Here is a 17,923-nt window from a genome sequence, read left to right on the forward strand (position 1 = left end):
CATGTTTCTGGTCCTGTGATTTAACACAGCAAAGAAACACAGTCCCAACTAGGGCTGTTCGATATAACGATATATATCTATCGTTTCATTTTACGCTATCGTTTGTTTCGTGGTGTCGCAAAATAAACAGTTTACGGCAATATTTTCTCATCGTTCTGATGGTCACTGTAGTGGCTATATTAATTTCCTAAAGCTCTCTCTTTCTCTTATATTTAATATAACCACACTACGGATGGAAAAGCGCCTGTTTTTATGCGTTGTCGTTAGCAACAACGACGGTAACACCATGGTGTGTCCGCTTGTTTATTTTCCACATAAACCTTTCACAATAAATCTCAAGATCCTGTTGAGACTTTTCAAAATAAACTGAATCACGTGAAAGATGCAGAGTGTTTAGGGATGAGAAGCAAAACAGAGCCGCCAGGTGCTAAAAAATAAACCTTAGACTCAAACGTTAGAACAGGCTTTTCTCCGCAGCACGCCGTGTAATAAATACTCACAAAGAAAACGGCGGCCGTTACAACCTATGTCTAAAAATGTATCGTTTCATGCATCAGTTAAAACACTCGACTCCAGGTACCCGACGCCCAGCTGGAAACACTTCACGCAAGTGGAGCTGCCCGAGATTCACAGAATTTACAGAAAATGTTACATTTTTGTGATTTATATCGTTATTGGACGATAGATGCCTTAATATCGGGATATGAGATTTTGGTCATATCGCACAGCCCTAGTCCCAACCTGCAGTTCACAGACCTGAGTGTGAAGATGAGGAATCACATGTAGAAGGACTGAGAACATAAAGGGATCAAATAAAGCTTACTGGGGTAAACCCAAGAAAGTCAAACACGAGCAGCTCTCTCCTCTGTGTCAATATTCATGAGAGAAAAAAGCTTTATAATATAAAAGTTGTGACTGAAGCGTCTTTAAATGTTCTGATTTATTAACAGACTGTTTTAAATTTAATACAGTAACCTTTGTTCAGTCTGACAAATGTAGAACCATCTTTGTTTCAGTGTGAACGCTCTGCTGGAGCAGAGCCGACAGGCCACGTCTGATTTAAACAACACTTTACAAAGTCCTCTGCTGTCTGTGAACACACAGAGGTGACAACTTTAAATCAACACTGTGCTGTGTGTAACCAGTTTAAATGATCTCAGTGATTAACAGACAAATGAAACATCTGTGGTGGCTGAAAAGACAAATCCACAGACAGCAGGTCTGGTTTTATTATTTCTAATTTGTGTTTCTGTTTCACTTTGTGTTTTCAATTTAGTTTTTTCCAGTGTGAGTTTGCCTCTTTCAGATTAGATTTTATTTTGTATTTATTATGTATTTATGGCCTGTCTGAGGCTGCACTGACTTAGATTAATGCAGATTTTATAATAAAACCTAAACTCTTTGAAAGCAGTGACTCACAGTCTCTGAGAGATCCAACATCTAAATAAATATGCCTGTCAAAGAATAATAAGGCAAGTTTTTCATTTTTAGTCTTTTTTCTAGCCAAACTAAAAAAAAAAAAAAACACTAACAGGACTGTAAAATATTTAGTTTCCCAAAATCATTTCATTGATCATTCTGAATAATGTAGTTTTATTTTTTGTGTTTAGTTTTTATTTCTATTTCAAATCATCTTTGGTGTAGTTTTAGTTGTGAGTTCAGTTTTAAGCTGCGATTTTTTAAGTCGCGCGATTCAGCTCCTGCTCAAACTGTACGATTGAATCTCAAAATGGGCCAAAAATCGCACAGTGTGAGCCCGGCATAAGTGAACTGAACTTTTGTGTGTTTTGTAACACTTCTTCCTGTTGGGGCGGAGCCAACAGTTTGTGGCGCAGTATTTTTAAGACCGCCATGTTGAATATGTGTCTAAATGTGTCTATCTGTCATCAATACTAAATATTAATTTACAAACTCCGCTCTCCGTCTCCTGCTGCCCCTGCGAATATAAACACCCGGAGCTCAGAGGCTCTTCGGCCGAGCTCAGGACTCATACAGCGTGTTTAGTCCCGGAGTCTGATCGCACACAGAGAAAATGGCGGACACACTCGACCTCGTTAGAAAACGTTACACACTGACTTTAATTTTTTTTAAAAAACACACACAGTTTGTTGTGTGAAGAAATAAACATGAGCTGAACAAACAGTAAAGTTCCTAAAGACAAACTGTTGAAGGAGGAAACAAAGCAAACTTACAGTTTCTTCACACCAACAACAAGCTCCACTCCACGAAGTTCAGGAAGTAAAACTATGAGAGCGAAGGAAACACCCAGAGAGGCGTTTGAGGACACTCGGGAGCATGAAACACTCTGTTGCGTTCAGGTGCACCTCAGAAACTCCCTTATCTCTGGCAGGCTGTGGTTTATTTCTGCTTGTTTTCTTGTTTAAAACACAAACATCTGTCATCACTTTGTTGTTCTTCTTCCTGCAGCGTTTCAATATTTCAGCACTAAACTGATATTTGTTCAAAGCTCATTTCAACCTGTTGAAGTCATGAATGAAAGTGCAGACTGAGAGTGGATCACATGATGTGTAAGGTGTGTCATGTGACATGTTCAGTATTGTAACTGCATGATGTCACTGTGACCACCACAGTGACAGGAAGTGTTTTTAAATGACTGAAACACTGAAATGATGCTAACGGCTGTCATTAGGCTCACTGACAGCAGTGCTGATGTGTTCATGTCAAACACTGGCTCAGGTCAGACTCCTTCATCCTTCTCCAGCGTGAGGCTGCCTTCAGACTCACAGGAGCTCTGACCTTTGACCTCCTGACCGTAACCATTTTTGTCTCTTTGCATCTTTAAATGCAAATCCATCCAAACAGAGCAAAAGAAGCTGGAAGCTGTTCTATGAATGATGTTCATAGCAGAGTTTCTGTTCCCAGCTCAGACGTGTTAAACGCTGCTGCTGTGCTACATTTGTCATGTCCTGCTTTCACTACCATCCATGTCAAAGTGCTGAAGTCATCTGATCACTTTAATGCAGTAAAACAGGAGCAGACGTCACTGATCACATTACTCTGAGGGATGTTTCCAGCACCTTGAAGATTTAAGGCAGCTCTGAAGGCAAAGCAGGTCTTAGCCTGTGTTAGCAAACTGTACCTAATAAAGTGGCAGCAAGGACTCAGTCAGTAATGATGAGAGCCAGCAGGGGGCAGCACAGAGAGGTGAGGCACTGTCAGAGAATTCAATTCAATTCAATTCAATTTTATTTATATAGCGCCAAATCACAACAAAAGTCGCCTCAAGGCGCTTTATATTGTACAGTAGATAGCACAATAATAAATACAGAGAAAAACCCAACAATCATATGACCCCCTATGAGCAAGCACTTTGGCGACAGTGGGAAGGAAAAACTCCCTTTTAACAGGAAGAAACCTCCGGCAGAACCAGGCTCAGGGAGGGGCGGGGCCATCTGCTGTGATTGGTTGGGGTGAGAGAAGGAAGACTGGATAAAGACATGCTGTGGAAGAGAGACAGAGATTAATAACAGATATGATTCGATGCAGAGAGGTCTATTAACACATAGTGAGTGAGAAGGTGACTGGAAAGGAAAAACTCAATGCATCATGGGAATCCCCGGCAGCCTACGTCTATTGCAGCATAACTAAGGGAGGATTAAGGGTCACCTGGTCCAGCCCTAACTATATGCTTTAGCAAAAAGGAAAGTTTGAAGCCTAATCTTGAAAGTAGAGATAGTGTCTGTCTCCTGAATCCAAACTGGAAGCTGGTTCCACAGAAGAGGGGCCTGAAAACTGAAGGCTCTGCCTCCCATTCTACTTTTAAATACTCTAGGAACAACAAGTAGGCCTGCAGAGCGAGAGCGAAGTGCTCTAATAGGGTGATATGGTACTACAAGGTCATTAAGATAAGATGGGGCCTGATTATTTAAGACCTTGTATGTGAGGAGCAGGATTTTGAATTCAATTCTGGATTTAACAGGAAGCCAATGAAGGGAAGCCAAAACAGGAGAAATATGCTCTCTCTTTCTAGTCCCTGTCAGGACTCTTGCTGCAGCATTTTGGATTAGCTGAAGACTTTTCAGTGAGTTTTTAGGACATCCTGATAATAAAGAATTACAGTAGTCCAGCCTGGAAGTAATAAATGCATGAACTAGTTTTTCAGCATCACTCTGAGACAGGATATTTCTAATTTTAGAGATGTTGCGCAAATGGAAGAAAGCAGTCTTACATATTTGTTTAATATGTGCCTTGAAGGACATGTCCTGGTCAAAAATGACTCCAAGGTTCCTCACAGCATTACTGGAGGCCAAGGTAATGCCATCCAGAGTAAGAATCTGCTTAGATACCATATTTCTAAGATTTTCAGGGCCGAGTACAATAACCTCAGTTTTATCTGAATTAAGAAGCAGGAAGTTAGCGGCCATCCAGGTCTTTATGTCTTTAAGACATTCCTGCAGTTTAACTAATTGGTGTGTGTTACCTGGCTTCATGGACAGATAGAGCTGCGTATCATCTGCATAGCAGTGAAAATTTATGCTATGTCTTCTAATGATGCTACCTAGGGGAAGCATGTATAATGTAAATAGAATTGGTCCTAGCACTGAACCCTGTGGAACTCCATAATTAACCTCAGCATGTGAAGAAGACTCTCCATTTACTTGAACAAATTGGAGTCTATTAGATAGATATGATACAAACCACTGCAGTGCAGTACCTGTAATACCTATACATGTAATACTGTAATAGCAGGCTGACATCAGACTGGTCATATTCCATCATCCATACCTGAAATAATCATCAAACACACAGCAGAGCAGAAACATGTGGAAACATCTGGAGCTCAGTTTGATCCCTCAGAGGTTTACCTCAGTCCTGCTCCTCTGCTTCCTGTTTACAGCGCACACATCATGCTGTGTACTGAGAGTCATGTGGTCAAAGCGAGGCCCTGGTACTCTGACAGAGAGCGAGCACAGTTATCCTAATGTGTGACATCACTTCTAACCAGAGAGCATTCAGCTTTCACAGCAGCCAACATCCTGTCACACTGAGCATGTGCAAACTCAGCAACCAACATCCTGTCACACTGAGCATGTGCAAACACAGCAGCCAACATCCTGTCACACTGAGCATGTGCAAACACAGCAGCCAACATCCTGTCACACTGAGCATGTGCAAACACAGCAGCCAACATCCTGTCACACTGAGCATGTGCAAACACAGCAGCCACCATCCTGTCACACTGAGCATGTGCAAACACAGCAGCCAACATCCTGTCACACTGAGCATGTGCAAACACAGCAGCCACCATCCTGTCACACTGAGCATGTGCAAACACAGCAGCCAACATCCTGTCACACTGAGCATGTGCAAACTCAGCTTTGTGTTCTGGCTGTTTGCTTTTGTTTTGTGCGTGTTTATTTTATCTGAAAACAGGAAAAACTTAAAATGTCAAAAATCTGCTTTTCATAATATAAATATCATTAAATAACTTTAGCAAACTTCCATTGGACTCTTTACATTTAATGTTATAAAAAAATATATTTTATTTTTTTCTGCTGCCCTTAGGTGAATGTATGGCTATTCACCCTATGCAGCGAGCTTAACAGAACACATCGCTTTGTCTCTGTCTTTAACTGAAGACCGTTTTTTCCTCTTTTAATTTGTAAGACTGTGAACATACAGTAAAACAATACGTAAGCATCAGTATCGACATATTTTGTAACCAAAAACAGAAGTTAGCAACATAGCTTTTCTTATGCTTTACATTCACCATAAACATCTTTCCTTATACGATCAAATACCCTCTTAAGTAACAGGAAAGTAACAAATTTACAGAAAATAAAGCTAGACATTGATTACTTACAGATTATGGTTCATCAAACCGCCCAACGATGTAAACTGGGCTTAAAGTTGTGCAGCTTGTTATCTGCTCCAGGCATTTTCTCACACTGCCTGCGTGAACTTCTCCTGCTGCTTATAACACATCACCAAAAGGGGGCAGTGTAGTGCACACAAAATAACTAAAGAAGAAGCCACAAAACTCAAGGGGTAATACTGCCCACTGGTGGGAAAACTGAGAAATGCACCAGCCAAAGAAACCCAATAAAGCAACAACAGAGGGGCAGAATATTTTTAATAATCTTAAAATGTTAGTCTGACAAATGTGCAGCAATTTAATTAATTTATTCTCTTTAGCTGATAGTTTGTGGGGCCCAGTTAGACTGTATAACTGCATCTCTACCAGTTTTTTCTCCACTCCAGCCTCCTCTGTGCCATGTGAAGGGATTTTCCTTAATGCAGGAGAAATTATCTCCACAAAAAGGCCATCGCACAGTGGAACAAATTCTCTTCTTCAATATAAATGAAAAGGGTTACCTTAGATGCATCATGTTTTTAATTTGCAAGTTCATAAGCATTTTTCCTTTCCATTTTTAAATCAATTCTACCCCAGGTCAATAATATGTATAGGAAGATTTCCCTAATATAATGTTATTTATAAATAAACCCGTCTAGCGATTAATTGCATAAGTGCATGGAGGCAGGACCTCACAGCAGAAGCATACTCCAATATCAGACAGAATTCCACTCTGTAGAGTGGGCAGTCATTATGAAGCAGTTGGTTTTATTTTGTGGATTCAAGCTGCTCTTCATACTTTTGGCCATCAGATGTCACCAGAGAGGACTGTGTTGAAAAGCTTCAAGTAATGAACCGTTTTTCAATACAAGCTTCAGTGCTTCAGAAAGCTTCATTTGGCCATCACTAGGCAAAACGGTTAAATTAAAGAGTTTTAATACTATTTCTACTAATGTCTGGACTAAAAAAGACAGAGAAGCCGCTATCACCATTTAAAGACACAAAACGAAACTCTAGCATTGGCCAGTAAACTGAAAAATAAGTAAAAAGGAATTAGTGATGAAAAACACTCCTATCCACTGAGCAGGAGCAAACAATCACAAAACGCAGCTCACCAGCTGCAACTGCTAACATGGCTCTCAGGCACCAGAGATCACCTTTCTCTGGTCTTAAATACCTTTAATTGCTGATGGGTGTCAGCTGTAGAGAAAAGAAAAAGGTGGCACCTAAGGCAGGAGAGATGGTAGGACGTGCCCACACAAGCAACTGCAGGAGGAGGCAGTAACATCTGACAGCTGTCATGTATCACAGCATGGATAATAAAGCCATCAATCTTCACTCAGCTCCAATAACACCATCAGTGTTTGATGTCCAGAGGATTCATCAGCTTTAACCATGATAGAAGCAGGAAGTTAAGATGAAGATGAACCAGGTTGTGACTGAAGGACAAAGCTGAAACACACAGATGTGTGGAAAACTAAGCAGCAGCCATGTTTGGAGGCTCACTTCGGATGTCATCAGTCCATCAATGGGCGTTATTATTATCACCAATTGGTGAGCCGGATTGCTGTGTCACTGTTGGAGGGACGACGATGAATCCAGATCCAGTACAGACAGACTGCAGTTTGATACAAACCAGTACAAAACTGGAAGCGGTTTTATCTTCTTTTATTGTTTACACGTGGCTGCTCCTAACGATATCCGGCTAGAGGACAGCATTACAGGTGAACATTAAACATCTTAATGGTGTGGAAAATTACTACAGTAATTTATATTATGATTTAATTTTTTCTTTTAAAGTACTGGGTTGTAGTGGGCTTGTAATGTAAATGTGATTAAATGTGACATTAATGGTGCATAAACCTGATCAAACAGTTCTATTAGTGGGTCTGTGTGATCAGCATCAGTGGGTTAAGGTGAGGCCTTGACTAGTAGAACGTCATGTTGGTGTATGACAACACATGAGCCAACATCAGACTCCGAGCGCTACGATGCTAAAGATCAGAAGATCCAGTGTGACATCATCGTTACCTGGCAACAGGAGCCCTCATCTGACTTTATTGGAGGATATTTACAGCAGCAACACTGTTTAGTTTGATATGACGGATTAACAACATGCTGTGATATCCAGTTCATCTGTAATAGATACTGGATCTAATCAGTCAGCAGATATTTGATCAGCTTATTTATAACTATACTAGAAACAAACACAACTGTGTTGGTGATTCATGCAAACTTGCATATCAGCCTTTGAAGGTTTTGTAGCATTGAGAACAAAGAGGTTGTGTTAGGGCTGAAAAGCCCGACTTGTTCTCCTCTGCAGGTCATCAAATGCACCACAGAAGTTTGTATTTGCACAGCCTGTATATGTTTGATGGCTTTATTATTCTCTGTTCAAAGACAATAAATGTGCAAAATGTCTCCTGTAGTATCAGCTTCATTTAAAATGACTGCAAACATTTAGAGAACATGTGCTGCTGTTTGTCCTACATTTCAACACTGAATGAACCCTGAAAACGTGATGGCAGGTGGCAGATTGGAGTCCACATGAAATATCGGCTGTATGAAGACTGGAAAATATAGATGATACAAACATGCAGCCAAACATTTGTGGACATGGATAAACTCTCTGATCCAAAAAGCAGGAAGTGACACAGCTAGAAAATGAAAGTGTGTAACAGCTGAAGTCAAATGTAATGCAGAGTTGAATCTGCACTTGGATCCATGTGTGAAAGGTCCACATGTAGGGATCACATGAGTCCTGATGTTTGTCAGTGCAGCTTGATAACTCCATCTACTGTGGCTACATATACTGGGCTGGTAGCTCCATAGTGTTGCAAAGAAACTATTCAATGTGCAAATTTAAAATCAGAGGCTCTTCTAACACAGGAGCCATGTTGAGTTTAGATCACAGCGACCACCGGCAGTCTGAAATGGAATGAAGCCCATTGACAGCCAGCAGCTCTAAACAGGAACGCAGCCATTTGTATGCGTGGCAATGATGTGGCTGCAGCTGACACAGGATTGGTTCAAACTAAACATCATTTCACAGAGTTCACAAAGAAACTCACGTTTTTATCTTTGAAGATCATCATAAAGTAGAATTGATGGTCCAGCAGACAACAGCAGGAGGTTTGAGCCCTTCTGATGCAGCAGAAACAGGATTTGGAGGAAGATGTTAATAGATTAGAAAGAATTGTACACTGTGAATCAATGCAAGTCTTTCTAGATAGACAGATCTTTAATAATCCCTCAGGTAGGTTCCTCTGGGACAGTCACAGATAGAGACACCAATTCTGACGTCCTTTGAAAGTTTTCATCACTCGTCATGTACACAGATGTTAATTCTACATATTCCTAGTACTGAACTCTAAATCAATATGAAGAAAATGCTCCTACTAATCTGCATATATGTTGATATCAAATCCTTTTCCAGCACATGGATAAATCTCTATAAATCTTTCAGTCTGATCAGAATGGGCACAGTGTTGTTATTGCAGAACTCCCTGATGTTTGAAAAGCTAAATGTCCATTTTAAAGTGCTCGTGTGTAGGATTGTGTTTCCTTCCTTTGTGCAGTTCTTACAGTAAACATGTTTGAATGTTTCCTGTTCCCCTGATGCTTCTTCCTGTTGGATAAAGTTGGTTTGAATAACATGTTCTTATAGGTTTCAATGAACTTCAAACTGGGATCTACTTACAAAACTGTCTCATTTTATTGGAACGATCCACATTTGCATCCATTCACGGTACATTTGACATCTGAACACGTTTGTACACATGATGAAAGGACAGATGGTGTTTGTGTGTCCTTCTTAAACTTAGTGTGAATGTTTCATCATGTAGAACTACTTAGAACAAAGTCTTTGGGAACATTTGGAGAACACGTTTAGGAAAGTAACATCCTGGTAGAACATTTTCTTAAAGCAAAGCAGAGCTGCAACATGACTGTGAGGATTCACAATAATAAAGTCACAATACTTTATTATTATGAAGACTAAAGTGCACCTTAATGCTGCCAATGAATACACATGTTCTTTGTGAAAGCATGAGCACAGCTGACATGCACCACACTGACCCCACTCGCCCCATTTCTTCATCCACTTCTTGCTCTTGTGCTTGAAATGAGACGCAGACGCAGCAAAAGTCAGAGGCTGTAAAATCCACAAAAAGGGGGCTTGTTAGATCAGGATATTGATGTGATCCATAGAAAACATGGATAATACACCACTTTATTTGAAGACATCTGTAGCACTGCCTCAGGATGTTTCCACAGACTCCTCTGTGCACCTAAAGAAAAGGTCAAAGGTCAGCAGCACATGTAGTTGGGACAATTCTTCATTTACAAACAACAGTCGCACAAATTACACAATGATTTTCCTCCAATTAGGACTTTTCACTTGCAGAAATGGTCCTGTGTGATTTCTAGGCTGTGATATAAAAACTAGTTCCTAATGGCAGCGATTCACTCAGTAAACATGTGTTTCCTTCACCAACCTCACACACAGATCCAATAAGATCAGGAAGTGGGCAGTATAGTACAATATGTGTTATTTTGTACTGTGCTGCCCAAACTAAAGATCTGCTGAAGTGTTGGAAATGATTCAGATGTTTATTTTGGACGATACAGCAGAAGATCAGACATGAAAGTGGAGATAACACAGAAGACCTGCAGCAAAGGGTCAGAGGTCAGACTGGGCCACGTGATTCAACAATGAGCCAATGATCATCAAGTAGTGACTAAAGCAGAGCCCTGACGTTCTGACATTTATCACACAGTTAGAACAAATGTCTGCTGATGACTTCATCTCATGAAATGACTGATAGATGTCAATTCATTGATCAGCTGAGCTGCTGATCTTCATCGTGCACAGAAACATTCAGCTTGTTTCAATCAGTAAATAACTCCCACTACTCCCAGTTTGAACTGTTCCCACTCAAAATGCTGTCAGAACAATGATCATTGTAGAACTTCACAAACATCACGTGTTGTTTTCCACATGTAAGATCAGCAAACATACAGAAACTTCCTGTTGCCACACACGGCCTCTAAAATCTCTTCCACGCTTTCTGTCTGAAGTCCACTCTCTGTGTCGGATCCACAGGAAACAACAAGATCTTATTAACATGGTTTTCAATGTGTCTCCTTCCAAAAAGTCCAACCAATGAACAAATGTGTATATTTGTGGAGGCCGAACAAAAGCATGACACATTTGTCTGTTTCTATAAACTGGTGTCAAACACAAATATGAAGAGTTTCATTGACAGACTCCAAAATGCCCCCGCAGTGAATCACAGGGAAATCCTACAGTGTGCAGAGAATCTTAATGGCTCCAACATCAACACATCCACAATGTTGGATCCAGTTCTACCTCACAGAGTTACTAAGACACACCCTCTGCCAGCATTACAACAGCTCCACCTGCTTCACCTGCCTCCTCAGCCTCTGTACACCTGAAGAGAAAAGAAAGGCTCCAAAAGCTCAAATCTACAAAGGATTCATGAAGTTTCATCCAACAAGAACATGTTTGCCTTCCACAGTGTGCTGTTAGACACCACTGTACCTCTGCCATTTCAAAAAGAGCAGCTTGGGAACATTTTGGCTCCAAACACTTTGTGTTTAACTTCCTAATCTTTGTTTTCTTTGTGAACAACATCTGGAGCTTTTTGACTCATAGAAACATCATTTTGTTCTTTAGATGACAGCAGATTGGGACTGAATAATCAATCACTATCAAACCAATAAAGATGCTGATTTTACAGGAACTTTGTTGGAGAAGCTGGAAAGACATGAAACTGGTCCCAAACCAGTTGATAGTGCTGATTATTCCAAATAAAGCTGTTTTCCATTTGAGATGACTTTCTGTCCTGATATATAATAAAGATGTTGTTGTTTTTGAGCCCCTGTATTAAAAGTAGATCCAGTTTAAAGTCAGCTTGAGTTTGATGTCTTTATGTCAAAGCTGCTCATGATGTTGAGCTGCTGATGGAATAAAAACAGGTAAAAATCTGCCTCAATATAAAAGCATGTAGTCCAGACTTAAATGGAGCCTATTGTTAGCTGAGGTCCACACACAGTGTTTGACAGTGTAAACTGTGTGAAAGGGCTGCTGGTGGAGCTCACTAGGATGAGCAGGTGACCATGTGCCACGAGGTGGAGAGCAGCTGGCCTGGCTTTGATTCTGACCACGCCCCCTTTCTCTCTCCCTCTGCTTTGCTGTCACTTATCTTCACTGCTCTGTCCAATAAAGCTGAAAAAGGCCCCAAATCAAAGAAATCTGCTGCAGCCTCTGAAATGTCTTCTGTTTCCTTCCCGACGGCTTTTTCACCGTCAGCCCATCAGACAGTCCAGCAGCATTTATGATGATGTCATGATGTTGAAGAGACTGCTATGGTGGCCTCCCATGACCCCCAGCCTCATCTACACTGAGATGCAGACATTTGAAAACAACTGAATAATAGTCCAACACAACAGTCTGTGTACAGACACACACTGAGCTTTCATAGAGTCAAAGGAGTCAATCAAACACAGCTAGTTGAGTCATTTCTTGTGTGAGTCTAAAGTGAATCTAGTATTTGAAAGTCCACTTCCTGTATTTGTTGTTGAAGACTTCTTCAGCTTCTTCTCAAGGACATCAGCTGCTTGTTTGGCAGCAGAGGCAGTTAAGAAGCTTCCTGAAAAACACTGAACAGTGAGTTCACTGTGGCATATGACAAATTCAGCTTTCTATGTGCAAATGTGTCTGTGTCAACCTTTCAAATGCTGTTGAATCCAAAACATCAGCGGCTCCTTGGCTGCTCACTTCATGCACTTCTGTCTTTGTGACAGTCCAATGACATCACAGCTGTTTCCACCCCCAGTGTCTCAGGACTGGACACCTTTAAACATGTGGAGGATCAAACAGCCGTCCAGCTAAACATACATGAAACTATCAAAGCTGACAATCATTCCAATAACATCTAATGCTACATATATATAGACACAGGACTACAAGGAAATGGCTCTCAGCATCTGGCTGTGGGAACAAATGATCCCTGTTTGTCTTCAAATTGTGTGCATGTTTTAGACGTGTGTCACATGTTGAAACACAAAAATGACACAAAGATGTGTTTGACACAACTGTGCAGCTGTAAGTTGTTTCTAATGATTCATTGAAGCTCTTCTAACATTCTGGAGACAATCAGTCCATGAATCTGTTCAACACCACAACAATTTGACTTCAATGTGAACGTTTGCCATTAAATAACCTTCTTCATCCAGCTGACAGCATCCTTCATTCTATGATATGAACAGTTCCTCCTGTTGATGACAAACCTCTGACATGATCTGCTTGAGGAGCTTTTTCATGTGAAGCTCTCTGAGCTCAGGGCTAAGTTGCTGTGTTTCATCTTTAAGAGCTGCTGCCTCCTCGCCGTTCTTCTTCTCCTAATGACACCATTTCTGCTTCAGATCTTTCACTGGGCCTAAAACAGATGAAGAGTAGATCTACTGCTGTTCACTGTTTGTGTCAATATGGAGAAATATGAAAGACAAACACAGCACATACAGAGAAATGTAGACAGAATGTGCAGCCAGTGCAGTAAATGGTCTAAATATCAGCTCTTTAGAAAATGATCCTGATGAACATGAAACTAACATCCAATGAGAAACACAGCTTCCTTGTTTCATGTCCAATAACAATAAATGAAGAGCTAATAAAGAGCTATTCTATTGTAAAATGCTGAGATGATTATTAGACAGAAGCCAGCGGCTCACCAAAAGCCTGCATTGCAAATCTATATGAAAGTAATCTATGCTCATATATGGCAAAATCCTTTAAGTGTCACTGTGTTTTTCATCTGTGCTCTTGTTGGTTGGACAAGTTTGTAAATGACAAAGAGCTCAGTGGACTTTGCATCCATCAAATCCTGTTAGATGTTTGTTTTTCCTTCACAGCTTTGTGATGAAGGCTAAAGAACAGAGATATGAACTATTGCCAATATGAATCCTGATGCATGACGTGGGCACAGAGCCACCAAAGCAACACTCAGCTCACCTCATTCCAGGCGCTTGTCTGCTGGAGACCATGAGCCTTGTTAGTCACACATTAGCACCGTGGTAGGAAACAGCCTCCATCATTTCATTAGATCTGAATTTGGACTGTTTCCCTCTGGATGAGAACCAAGTCTGTCAAATCTATTGATCCAACACAAACTATCAAACACATTGGCTCACAGTCAGATTGGCTTTGTATGGATGGTGTAACAGGGGCTGGGAAAGGATGCTGAAAGCTGAATATAATACAGAACAATAACAGGACATATAATCATGTAGAAACATGATCTTCAACAGGCACACTTCTATTATTCATGATCACAAAGAACTTGTGCAGCCCTGATATCAGCCCTAATATATGAGTGTGTTTGCCCAAAGATTGAAACAGCATCAACATGACAGCTGTAAGAAATCTTCTCTCAGCCTTGTTTGGCAGAAGATCCCTGCAACAAAGATTGTAGCTGAAAGATGACGTGTGTAAAGTTTGTCTTTGTTGAGGCTGTTTTTAGACCTTTGATAGTTTCAATCCAGTTCTGAAAGACAGAAATAAAAACAACATCATTAAGATCAGATCATGGAGCTGTTTCCTGCCTTGTTTCTAGCTTCACATTACAAGACTTTACTACAATAAAGATGCTAACATGTATCTGTAGCAACAACATCATTGAATCTAGAACAACTGGAGCCAAACCAGTGGCTCTGCTGGGATCACTGGTGAGCCAACACTTCCTTGTTGATGCAGATTTCAGGGCTTCCTGTTGCTCCTCCGTTATAACTGTTCTCTCTTCTCAACACATGATGACACAAAGGAATCAGCAGTGACGAAGATGATGCTGAAGCACACATTTCACACATATAACAGAGCAGTGCAGTTACACACACCTCTGCTTGACATTAGGCCTCAAACAAAGACACAAAACACTAACTTGACTCTAAATAGAAGAAACTGGCAGCTTTTTCTGTTCTGTGCTTATATTTGACACACATGCTTCTCTTTGTGCAAACACACATCGCACTATAAGGGTAACCTAGCACACAATGATTGGACAGCACAGTGATGATGCTGGGAGATCCTATACGAAGCAACACAGAAACACTGAGAACTTTAAACATTGATTATATTGAGATAAGCAGCCGACCCAGTCTAGATAAAGGCGAGCAGCTGGGACCGCTGCTGCACCAAAAACAGGTTTCAGTGTTTCCATGTGTGTGTGTGTGATGTCTTTACTTATACTGGTCAATAGACTTTAGTCAACACATGATTGAAAGGTGTTACACATGAAATAAAAACAGTGTTTCATCTTTATTCCTCTGAAGCAGCTGCATTATAACCAATCTGCTCCTTTGTGGCCTTTAAAACAGCTTAAATAACTGTTGTTATATTTGTTTCTGCTCCTCTTGGACAGACGACTCTTGAAAAGACATTTTTGAATTTCAATGTGACTTTAACTGGATAAATATGGGATATATAAACGTCTGCAACAAACTGATTCCAGCTTCTACCTCATGATAGGAATGTTTTTGTGGCTCAAGATGACCTGATATCTTTCATGATGGAGACATTTGACACGTTTCACATATTATAGAGCAACAAGTTATTCATAGCAGTTTAAATACGGGGAGTCACTTTTGGGCCCAGCAGATAAAACAGAGCCAATATTTCCTTCTTTATTTAAGTGACGTGTGTCACAGATGTGACCTAGTAAAGTGTAGCTGAACATTAGTAACGTTATTAACACTCTCAGCTCGTCCTTGTTCCAGACCTGAAGATCCTCTTCTTTCATTCAGCAGCAGCTTCAGGTCTCTGATGGTCCAGGCTTGTTGTTGGGAAACAGCCCTGCTGGGATGATGGTGTCCTCACAGAAACAGTCAGTGATGCTGTTGATCTCCATCACAGAGCACGTCCCAGTCTGCAGGCTCAGTCCTGCAGGGCCTCGCTGGCTTCCTGACTCCACCCAGTCAACAACAGGAAGTGTTTGCAGGAACAAAGTGAGGCTGTGGTCAAACAGGAGTTTTTATCTCCTGGCTCTGACTCTCACTGCGGCCCCGCTGCTGTGTCAACATGTGTTTGTGCTAAACAATGATGGAAAGTGTTATAAATGACTTGTTGGCCTCTGATCTGTCACAAACAGCTGAAACGTGTCTCTCATGAGTCACATGAAGGTTTCTGACAGAAAGGACAAAAAGTAGCTGCAGTCAGTTTGTGTCATTTTTATATTTATTCATCTGGGAGAAAAATCTGAGGGACATTAAAATGTGTTTTTCAACAGAGACAAGAACATAAATATAACGTCACAGGTAAATGAACATATTTCAAGTAAACAGCTGGACTGATCAGGTCCAAACACAGAGTGATCAACAAACAGCTGTCATATCTTTATATATAAGCTCTTTATAAATCCTGTTCACTGCAGTCTGTTTCCTAATAATGTCAAACTGTTAGAAACACAGAAACATGGTCTTTGTTCACATAAAGCTGTCTGGGATCCTTTGTTGTTCTTTTGATGCAGAGTTACATTATAAATATAAAGAGTTATTTCAGAGTCTCATCAGTTTTCCTGCATGTCTTTATTGAACACATCAGCAGGGCTGAAGCTCTCATGTTAAACACACACTGATCTATGGACACGTTCATGTGTTTCTAACAGAACCAGGCTGTTATCAGCTGCACTAACATGATGTCACACACACTGAATGTAACAGTGACATCATCACACAATCAGCTGTGATTGTTTCACTGTCATCAAACTAGTCAACAGGAAGTAGAATCAATAGAAACAATCATTTACTGACAGCATGTCTGATTGAAATAAGTGCAGATTATGTATGAAGTATAACTGCACACAGTAACTGTGTTACAATAAGGACTTAACAGCGCCCTCTGCTGGAGTGTTTCAGTACTGCGTTAACTAGAATACACCACCTCCTCCTCCTCCTCACACCACCTGCTACAGCTCTACTCTTCTATGACTACAGTCATCCACAGCACTGATGTGAGGTCACATGGTTCATATGTAAGGAGCACAGAGACGTGCTAGCAGCTGACCTCAGGTCAGTTTAATGACTGTGAGCAGCAGCTGTGTTCTTGTCACTGTGACAGGGAGACACTCTCAGACACAGCGCTCATGTCAGCTTGTTCTCATGCAGGAGGATCAGGAGCTCCATGTTTGTCTTCATGTTTGAATCATGATGTGTTTGTGCCATCAGAGTCTGTCATGAGTACTCAGGGTTTCACAGCAGCTCTTCTGGATGCTGACGAGGACTCCAACCTCATGTTTCACCTCTCTGAGCTTCTGATGTCTGTGAACACTCGTGTTTCTTCTCTGGGCTCATCTGGACAAAAACACCTTTCTGTGTTTGGCTCCAGCCTCATTGTGACTGACAGGAAGTGTGTTATCCATGAGCTTCTTTGTTTCCTGCTGTGTTTCCTGTCTGTGGACAAACACGAGTGTTTCAGCTGAGGACTTGGTTCCTTCCACCTGTCCATACAGGACATCACGCTGTCTTTTCTCTTTAAATGCAGCTCCAGGTCCTTCCACGTGCTGTATTTGTGCAGTTTGTAGTGTGTCCTGGGAAACGTAGCACACATGGTGTTCTTCTGCTGTTTCCTCCTTTCACTGAGTGTGAAACACTGACGCTGTGCTGTTGTTCACAGAGCTGATTCTAGCTGCAGCTGGACTCTGTCATCTAACTGAATGTGTTGGTGCTGATCACGGGGCTCTGAGGGGGGAGCAGCAGGAGGACTCTGGATACTGACGTCAGTGTATCTGTGGAAGCTCACACAGCGTCTCTGTCATTCAATATTGTGTATATATTGTATCTATGCAAAGATGAACAGACTGTGTGTTCACTGGTCTCTGTGCTGCTGACTGCTGCAGCTCTGATGTCATCATCACTCCCTCCTCCACCCTCAGCAGTCCCAGCATGCTGCTGTGGTGCACCCCACCCTCACTCTACACCTGAGCCATAGACCACACCCTCCACCTCAATATACACCACAGTTTTCTCTGCTATGGAAATGAGATCAGGAGGAAATCATTATTATTATTATTTAATAAATGCTCACATTAATGT

Source organism: Pelmatolapia mariae, linkage group LG15 (genome assembly GCF_036321145.2).
Source record: "Pelmatolapia mariae isolate MD_Pm_ZW linkage group LG15, Pm_UMD_F_2, whole genome shotgun sequence".
Taxonomy (NCBI): Eukaryota; Metazoa; Chordata; class Actinopteri; order Cichliformes; family Cichlidae; genus Pelmatolapia; species Pelmatolapia mariae.